General features: G+C 33.7%; 1 protein-coding gene across 1 annotated transcript in view; it reads left to right on the top strand.

Moving 5' to 3' along the window:
* The window catches only part of LOC137635384 (uncharacterized), a 54215-nt gene extending 47051 nt beyond the window's left edge, over positions 1-7164 (top strand). Inside the window, exon 10 of the transcript XR_011042660.1 lies at positions 6783-7164. The gene's annotated coding sequence lies outside the window, so the exon portion shown is untranslated. The remainder of the gene's footprint in view (positions 1-6782) is intronic.
* The last annotated feature ends 3353 nt before the right edge of the window (positions 7165-10517 follow it).

Here is a 10517-nt window from a genome sequence, read left to right as displayed (position 1 = left end):
TAACATGTTGAAGTTTTTCTTTTTGGCTGACTACAAATCTAATGGCAAAAGCACTTAAATACCATCACCATTCTTGCCACATTATAGTGATTTTTTCATCCAACTTTGTTAATTTTCCACCATTAATCGTTTAGGCAGCATTACCTGTTGCACTTTCCTAAATATGAACCAGCTGCACAAGCACAGTACCTTTGACAGGATAGGAATCAGCTGCCCAATCACACTATCTTTGTTAGGTTATGAACCAGTTGCACAATCCCAGTGCCTTTGTCAGGATATGAACCGCTGCGCATGCTCAGTAGCTTGTCAAGTCCAGTTTAGAGGCAAGACTTTATGATCAGCTGTCAAGCTAAGACCACTCCTCTGCTAAAACTTCTTTATATATTTCATAAAATATGATAAAATAAAGCAAAATATTTCCTTCCTTTGTTAACTATATATTTATTAATTCAAAATATATAATTTCAGCATGAAATACGACCTTTTTAACTTTGTTGGTGTTAAAAAGTTACAGTTTACTATTTCATTTTGTTTTACCGAAATAAATTACAATTTAAACTGCAGCTTGAGATATGAAAACCAAATTCATTATTCACACAATCATCTACTTGCTTTACTCTTGGATACAGGTGACCTAACTTACCAAAAGGATATCCTAGAAATTGTTTCAATCACGAATAACAGAAAGAAATCAATATGATAATAAGTTATTATGAATTCCAGTCCTGAGTTATGAAGATTATGATCATCAGTGATAATTTATAATGCCACTATAACTATGAATCTTTTTTTAACCTTTGTGAACTATGAACATATTGCACTCATCATTGAATCGTATTTCTCAGTATCTACGTATTGATTGGTCTTTTGTAAGATTATGGCTTTTAGATCTGGATTAAACAGCAACTGCTAGCATCTAATTTCCCAGAAAATGTCTGAATGCATCCTCTGAGGTAACATTCAAAAGGGTCGGAAAATGTACCCAGGCTCTTATAATATATAGACTTTGTGCTATTTAGAAAACCCAAATAATTTGGACTTTTGGAGAGCTGGAACTAATATTGATCCAGTTGATAAACAAATTTCTTATGAGATATCCAGATTAAACCTGCGTCCGCAGGCGGCAATTCGGGTGCAGATGCAGGCAAGCACACTGAAGCATATGTTGTAAAAACTGTATACTGATTCCAATGAGTGCATTCTAACTAGAGCCGTCAGCTCTTAGTGTGAACTGTTATTGGAATCGGTGTACTTCAAATTCCAACTTCAGTCCACTCCTGCCTGCATCTACCCCCGAATCACCGCCTGTTTGGACGCAGCACAGTGAGACAGTTACATACCACTACTTTCTTAGTTCTATCGTAGGGACTTATTACCTTGTTCAGTTTTGATACAGCCACTTTTACTTTGGAACATCTGAAGTATAGTGGGGTTATCTTTCACCTTGATCAATTCTGGCCTAGTGATTTATTTAACACATTTGGAGTATCTAAAAACATATCAGTAACACTTCTATGTTTGCTAAACTTTTGCTTTGGAACGTTTGTTGATAATCTTTGCTCGATCAATTTTATCATGACAGTCGTTTCTCAGACTGGTCCATTACTGCTTTCTACAGTTATTCTTAACCGTCGATCCCTCACAAATAGTTTTTTTGCTACCAGTAATTCTATGAGCAGTGATCTTTCCAGGAAACTAAAAATGGCAAGGTTTGGATTTACCATAAAATACTCTGCAATGTTTTGCAAGGTTACTTTCCTCTTAATATCTGAATCTTACTTTTGTTCAGCTAAATCTCTCTTATATTCTTATTTTGTAAAAGTATGCAAAGATTGCTAGAAATGCAAATTGCACATTATCATATCTGCATATGTTGCAAAGATATAAATTTGTTTTATTCCATTTATCTACGAATGTATAACAGGGAAACTCGTAAGGTTTGGCATTATGTAAAAGAAATAAAATAAAAGCCAATAACATATGGTAGTTTTTTTTTTTTTTTTATCCTCAACATATTTTATCCTTGTTAGATTTACTGTATTACCACATAAATTGCGTATGTTACTGCTCATTTTCAAAGTTTCCACCTATTACCCTTCATTCACTCTCGACATCCACACTTCACTCAACACAACAATCTTATTAAACATTCCAATTGGTGGCATCGATAAACATTCCAAGTTTCCTCTTGGTCTTCTTTGTACATCATTTTTCATAGTTCCCATTTACTCTCAAAACCTCACTTTTCCTCACGTTTACTCTCAATTTTCTTTAGCAAACACTTTCTATCTTATATTAGTTTCTGTAGTTTCTCGTGGCTATCCCCAACCAGTACTTTATCATCACTCCACACTCCATTCTCGACCTGCCTTCTTATCCTACAACTTTGCAAGAACATCTACTTTCCTTTCATTGGTGCCTTGCATTACCCCATACATGAAAATACCAAACAGCCTTGTACTCAACAAACTGTCATCACACTCCCATTATTACACCCAAGCAGTCACTTTTCCTTTGACCAACTGTACTTCTTACTTCATATCCATCACAAAGACTCTTTATCATTCTAGACAACTTACTCTCTGTATATAGTATGTTCCCGACCTTTTTGTCCTGCTTTACCCTTTGGACATTTTTTATAGATGATGAAAAAGAGAAATAATGAAATTTTTATTGATATAATATTATTATTCAGTCTCAATGCAGATTGCAATATATATGGCGCAGTACTACCTAGTTTCTCAGATCCAATGTATCCCCAGAAGAGTAAACTTGTACCACTGGGAACATGTAGCCCATATTGTGATACCAAAAGCCCATACCTTGACCCATTAATGTCATATAAACCATTCTCTTTTACTTTCAAACTTCTAACATGACTGGTCCGTAACAAAGGCATGGTCCAACAATTAATGCGCCCAAATCTTTATCTACGCCTCAGGTTTTTTGTCCTCTCTCTTGCTTTCTCTAGAGGAATCATACTTTTTGCATTCCCTGGTATTATTATTATTATTATTATTATTATTATTATTATTAATAGTAGTAGTAGTAGTAGTAGCAGTAGTAGTAGTAGTAGTAGTAGTAGTAGTAGTAGTATTTTCATTATTATTTCTTTGAAGTATTGTAAGTTTTTGTTCCAGTGTCATGCGTTTCCAGACCAAATGCCGTGCTCTGATTTTACCATCAGTCACCTACATGTTGTAATTTCTGCTTCGTCGTCCAGCTCCAAGCTCTAAAGGCTACAATCTGACCAATTAACTGATTGATTTGATTTTCTGGCATCCTGACACTCTGACCAAGGAATGGTGTGTAATCGTTTCAGGATGCTCTGATAAACACCTTCTATATATTATATTTCATATCTTATCTTATAATAAATACCTGTAAACAAGATAAAAATCATCTCTATTGGAGCGTTACCTAATTCAGTCTCTCTCTCTCTCTCTCTCTCTCTCTCTCTCTCTCTCTCTCTCTCTCTCTCTCTCTCTCTCTCATATGGCCCCAAGGGCCCCTATACTGTAATATACAGTAACACGCTCCCAATAGACATCTGAAAGACTGAAGATATTAACTCTTACAAGAAGAGACTTTCCTGTTTTCTAAGTGGGTTGATTATGTGGACTTCTCAATTAATGCGAAATGCACCGTTTGGTCCTCTAAATACTTGAAGAACAGGGCTGCAGTGCCCTGTAAGGCTGACTCCGCTGAAGCAGGCTAGGGCCTTATGCAACCTTTTTCTTCTAGTGTTAAATGTGAAAACTATGGATTAATTACTTCTGTTGTAAAATCATTGTGATAAATTGAACGAGTGGCCCAAAGAAGTTTGAAGACTCGGGTCCTGTCAGTGGTTTGATGCAGCACTACCTAAGAATAAATACGAAAAACAAATCTTGTAGTTCCTGTAGACCATGGGGCTTTTCCATATGTGGCAGGACCAGGAAAACAACCCATGAAGTAAGTATTATATCCTTGGAAATTGATTGCAATGAGGTACTGGTAGATTTGAGTCACCACTAGGTGGCGCACCCGTAAAGGGAGAAGCAGCTGACTGCTCATGTCTACTTTGTAACAGGTCACCTTCTTTATTTCAGGCCATATCACAGCTGTCACGATTGTTATATCTTCATGATCCTTGGAGAATCGCACAAAGAGAAGATACATAACAAAGAAAACACAATCAGATATCAGATTTTTCTCCTGTCTTTTATTTCCTAAGATAAAAAAAAATAGCTTGATTACCCTATGTCTTGATTTATATAAATACTTACCATAGATTCATAACTAAAACTCTAAAAATAATTGACATTGCTATAAAAATGTATAAGTTCTTACGTAGTTGAAGTAATATACAAACTGATAGAACATTCAACTCAACTCTGATCATATAACATCTCTATTTTATTATCATAACATTTCTCACAAAACGAGAGGAATTCCAGCATGCGGCATTTATTTATAATAGGGAAGTTTTGGAAATGATCCCCATAAAGGTCCATATAAGTTGTAGAACAAGGTAATGCCATGTGAAACTCTGGCACTGGCTCCTGCTAGGTAGAATTCATGCCGTCAAATTAAAGACTAAATCAACAGAGCAGGAAACAATGTTGAGATGTTAATCCCTCGCATCACTAAATTACAACAAAAACGTTTTAGCAGCTGATGGATAAAACGTATAACTTTAAAAGCATTCATTGGTCAAAATATGCCAAAATATGTGGGAACCCGAAATGTGGGATATATTTAACAGGGGCGATGTCGCAAAAAAAAATTATGCTATGTAGTTTTATTAAAAACTTGTAGTCAACTAAGCTTATGTCATGCGTCTAAGATACACAGTATAAACACACGTAAATTAATGCTTTTTTGCTTAATGCTACAATGTAAAATGTTCACTTACCGTTCCCCAAAGTCTATCTTCTTCCCCACCCGGGTGTATGGTCGGGCATGCTGTTCTATCATGTTTCTCTTCGGCTTCTTTTTTGAAGTTTTTATAATTATATAAATATATATATATGCATATATGTATATTTATATATATATATATATATATATATATATATATATATATATATATATATATACATATATGTATGTATATATATATATATATATATATATATATATATATATATATATATATATATATATATATGAAAAATCCTATTTAATATTGTTGCTGTTCTTGAGATATTTTATTTTAGTTGTTCATTGTTTCTCTTGTAGTTTATCTATTTCCTTGTTTCCTTTCCTTTCCTCACTGGGCTATTTTCCCTTGTTGGAGCCCTTGGGCATATAACATCCAACGTTTTCAACAAGGGTTGTAGCTTAGTTTGTAATAATGATAATAATAATAATAATAATAATAATAATAATAATAATAATAATAATAATAATAATAATGATGATGTTCATGATGACGATACTTTAAGTTTTCTCTCGTGAAGAATTTCTTTTATTTGCAACAAGGTTTTCTAACAGTATCAAATTGCGTGTTGAGCATCAGCCATAGCTATATATATGTATACAGTATATATATATTTATATATATATATATATATATATATATATATATATATATATATATATATATATATATATATACATATATATATATATGTATATATATATATATATATATATATATATATATATATATATATATATATATATGTATATATATATATATATATATATATATATATATATGTATACAGTATATATATATATATATATATATATATATATATATATATATATATATATATATATATGTACACAGTATATTTATATATATATATATATATATATATATATATATATATATATATATATATGTGTGTGTGTGTGTGTGTGTGTGTGTGTGTATGCATGTATGCATATGTGAAACTACTTCAGGCAGAATGTTTCTATGGCGAGTTATTTATGTCATTAATTCATCAGTGCCTTTAATTACTTTTATATCTATGACCCTCAAGAGTGGGGTGCAGTTAAAGTGCCATTCTATTTCGTTCCTTTACTGAGTGAACTTTGGTGAACATTGACTTTACAATCACATTTACAGAATTAAAATGATACACAGAAGTAGAAATTATGTTGGTTAAAGAATGGAGGGCTGCAACCGTAAACTGGAGCTTCACAATTTGCAGTAGCCTAGATTGCGAAATCCAAAGGAACCCAGTCTAAGATAGGTGTCCTCCCATGGACACGGTTGAAGTATTTCTCTTACCTCATCTCGGGCATGAGTTAAGTTATTTGTCTGTTATGAACACTTCCTGTGAGGAAGCTTAGTTTGTCTTCCAACTTGGCTATTTAAGTTAATTTGTCATTTTGATGAAAACCCTATATCATTTCCCTTTGTTATCACAAGAAACGCATCTTTTTGTCTGAGTATTAAATCCTTTGTGTAAGATCATTTGTTTTATCTTTTTGCTGTTCTTCGTGATATTTTATATATTCTATTTCCTTAAGACTAATCCACATTCTATTACATATGTTAAGACTTTAATCTTAAAAGAATTCATAAGAATTATTTGCAAAATAGTTGTGTTTAGAGCGCATGCTCAATACCTGTCCGTTTCTGTTGCATCACTTTCATAAACACACTTAATTTGCTCATCTAATTAAAATTCATAAGTTTTGTATAATCTGTGTGCATGTTTATTTTATGTAAGCCAACTATGACCGTCCCAAGTGAGCATGGTAGTGAAAAATCTTAGATAGGATCATTGATTTAATGTTAAATGTACCCATACGAACGTTTCTATCTCCGAATATTTTCACAGATACGTTGCAAACAACAGGGCGCCCTCTCGCCCACGAGGACCCATAGAAGACGGATCTGTTATGATCTGTGTCAGAAAGTTAAGTTGTCCTACCACCCACTTGTTGAGATCTTATTGAAGTTATTGAAGCCCAGCATACCTGGTGAAGTATACATTATTCTCAACAAACGTGGACTGCTTTGGGATCTTTTCGTTGCTAAATAAGCCGTCTTCTGTGTAATTTTCGTTGACCTTGTGAATCGGGATCTGTTCACGTGTGAATCCTGATCCATATCCTACGACCTTGAACTTGGACACGGAGTGTTTGACAGTGCCTTATAAACTTTGTTTGCTTGTTTAATTTTGGTATCCGTACTGTAGCCAATATATTTTGTTTATTACCATTTGCTATCAATGCTTATTTAAACTAAATATTCTGTTTCGTTTTGTTATTAAGAAACAAAGTATAGATATTATTTAATTCTCAATCAAGTTTGTTTTCCTTTTTCTTTAAATTTCGTATGGTTACATTAATAAATAATTAAGTTTTTGTGCGATTGATTGAATCCATTTATTATTTACCATGTACCTTTATATCTATTATACAGTCCACTTTACTCTTTTATGTATGTGATCTAGCGTGAATTCATTCCCTATCGAATGCATTGGTTGTTGTCTTTTAAGTGTGAGAGCTGGAACACACACATGCAATCTTGAGGCAACAATTAGTAAGTGTTGAAATCGATACCATTCACCACATTGTCCACCTTCCGGGTTGAAAGGCAAAAGGGGTTCTCCAACTGGAACTTTTCTTCTTCTTCCTCTGCCGGCCAACTGTACCTCATTTCTTGAAGCTAATTAAGTGTTTGTCACATCGGCCCTTAGTGTGGGGGCCACGCCACAAGATGGGGGAGTAAGGGGAGCCTTTCACTGTGTTTGCTGGTGATGGAAAAGTGGTTTTGCTCCTTTTTTAATACACTTTTATTTGCCAATCTAAGGTGTGGCAATGTTACGTCATGTCCTGTGACTGCTCCTTTGCTTTATTGGTTCCTTTCTTATACAGTTTGTAATATTGACTTCATTCATCCACTGCTTGGCGTCCTGGTGACGTCGTTGTTACCGGCTTTCTTGCAGGCACCCTTTGGGCCAGTGATTTATCTAAAGCAGCGCATGGCAATTATTCATACGAGTGAGTCATGTGCTCCAGCCTTGAGCATTTGTGTTGCTGTTAAAACTACAACATCAGCATTTATTGCACACAATACCCTTCACACCTCACTTCTCTTGTCTCTCGTCTCTCTCTGTACAATAACTCTTTACGAAATCAACTAATCTCATTCGTTTCTCAATCGTTTGAATAATGAACTAAACTTATAAAATAACTATTCACATACATTTCTTAACTCATTCAATGTGAATTTCTCTCCTGACCTCACACCACTTGGTCACCTACCTGAATTCTTGTAGAATTCGACATTTTAACAACTCATTAAATTTGTTTACCCAAGAATAATTCATTACTTAATCATTATCATCAAAAGAAAAGGCACCTCAACATAAATCAAAATCATCATTGGAAAAAATCTCATCAATAATCGTTAAGATAATGTAATTACTTATTTATACACACAATATGCCTATCATCAATCTATTTAGGAAAACTTCCTGATCTCTTAAAATAATTCAACACAAAATTGACATTTGTTATTTTCATAAATCTTGGTAGTGGAATATTTAACCCTTAAACCACAGGGTACATAAGGCAAAATTAATGTCAACTGTAATGAACCCTGTAAATAATTATGGAATGCTTTTACATTCAACTTATATTCAACTTATTTTTTCCATTACCTATGACCTCAAAAAAAATCTTGGTCTTATTAATGTAAACACAAATTTTTATGGCAGAAAATAAATGTTCAAACAAACACATCATAAATTCAAGTTTATCAAAAATATTCCCTGCAATCAACAATTATTCATTTGTATTCAATATCAATAAACATTTAACATCATTGCACATCATTATCTTGTTAAACGTTTTCTCACCAATGTAATCATGATAAATCATTGTTATTTAATGGCATAAAAGAAACATTCTCATCAAATCACATCGTCATATTTATAAAAATGCATTAATAAATTGATTCAAATCATTGTCTATAAGGCATGAAATAATAAGAAGAAAACATATAGTTTCTATTACCTTCAAATATATAAAAAGTTCATGTATATTAGTGTCATAAATCAAAATATCAACATAATTATTTCATGATAAAGAAACATATTCAATACATAATAAATATATTTTATGAATTAAAATATTTGCACCTTGGCTGCGTTTTATTTTCATCTCAAGAACTTAAATTCTCAAACATATTGCCTATAAAAAGGTAAGTCATGATACTCAAGTGACAGGAAACTAACAACTCAATATTAAAGATATTCTTTAGAAGAAATCATTTGCAGACTATTTCATTTTAAACACTTTATATTTCCTTTCTTTCAAGGATTCATCTGCTACTCAGGCATAAAAATCCTTTGTGTTTTCTACACTTACTCTTTAACTTCAAAATGAAAGGGTGCAATGAATATAACTCTACATATTATGTACTTACTGTACACTATTTCCTGTGTAATTATTATTGGACTAAAAATACCATTTTTAACATTCGACTTCTCTAAGTTCATTCTTGGTGCACATTTTATATCTTTAATTGTTTTAATTCTTCCTCTCTTCAATTTCTTAGTTATATTCAGTTTGACTTTGGCACATAGCTCATATTTTTATATCATAATTTGTTTTCATTTTACCCTTTCTTCATATTTATTGAAGTTAACTTGATAAACATTCAAATCATAACCAAAATCCAGCATCATCGTTCACGGTGTACATTGTGCAACGCCCACTCACCATCATTGACCCCTGCCCCAGAGTATCCGTTCCAACAGACTGTCATGGACCTGTTTCGGCTTGAAAGACACACGTATATGGCATATTGGGACAGGCTTACAGGCTATCTAGAAATAGCCCACTTCCCTAATGGCACCTCGTTCACAAAGTCGATAAAACTTAAGCATTACTTCACTTGAACAAATGTCTAGGGACGGCGGCACCAACCTGGTGAGCGAAGAAATGATGGCTTTCTACAGGAGATGGAGAGTTGACATACGACTATCATCGACCCACTATCCGCAGTCGAATTTGAGAGCCGAGGCCGAAGTCAAATCTGCAAAGAGAATAATTAGAACAAGTATCACCAGGACTGGAAGCCTCGATAACGACAAGGTATCATTGGCCATGCTGCAGTACCTGAACACACCCTTAAGGGGTATAAATAAATTTCCAGCACAATTGGCAACAGGGAGACAGCTACGCGAATGTGTACCGACCACTAAACTCATCTAGTACATCGTAAGACTAGATGGTAGTGGGCGTCCGTCGATAAGGAAAAGAAGAAACCTCAAGGTCACTGAACTGCCCGTCTATGAGACAACAGGAGCAATTCCTACCGACGACAAAGTGGCCCATGAACCAAAGTCTCCTCCATTTTGAGGCTAAACTAACTAGTTTAGCTTTTTGATCTCTTGAAATTAGAGTTCTGTTGATGGACCTTGATGCTTATGGAGATGTAGACCCAAATGGTATTTTTCCTTTGCTTTTTATAAAGACTACAGATTTGTTAGCTCCAAAGTTATCTGTTATTTTGTGCATGTTAGCAGAAGAGGAGCTTTTAGCACTTGTTGGAGAATTGG

The sequence above is a fragment of the Palaemon carinicauda genome, unplaced genomic scaffold (assembly GCF_036898095.1).
Source record: "Palaemon carinicauda isolate YSFRI2023 unplaced genomic scaffold, ASM3689809v2 scaffold12, whole genome shotgun sequence".
In the NCBI taxonomy this organism is placed as follows: Eukaryota; Metazoa; Arthropoda; class Malacostraca; order Decapoda; family Palaemonidae; genus Palaemon; species Palaemon carinicauda.
This window is presented reverse-complemented; position numbering and strand designations above follow the sequence as displayed.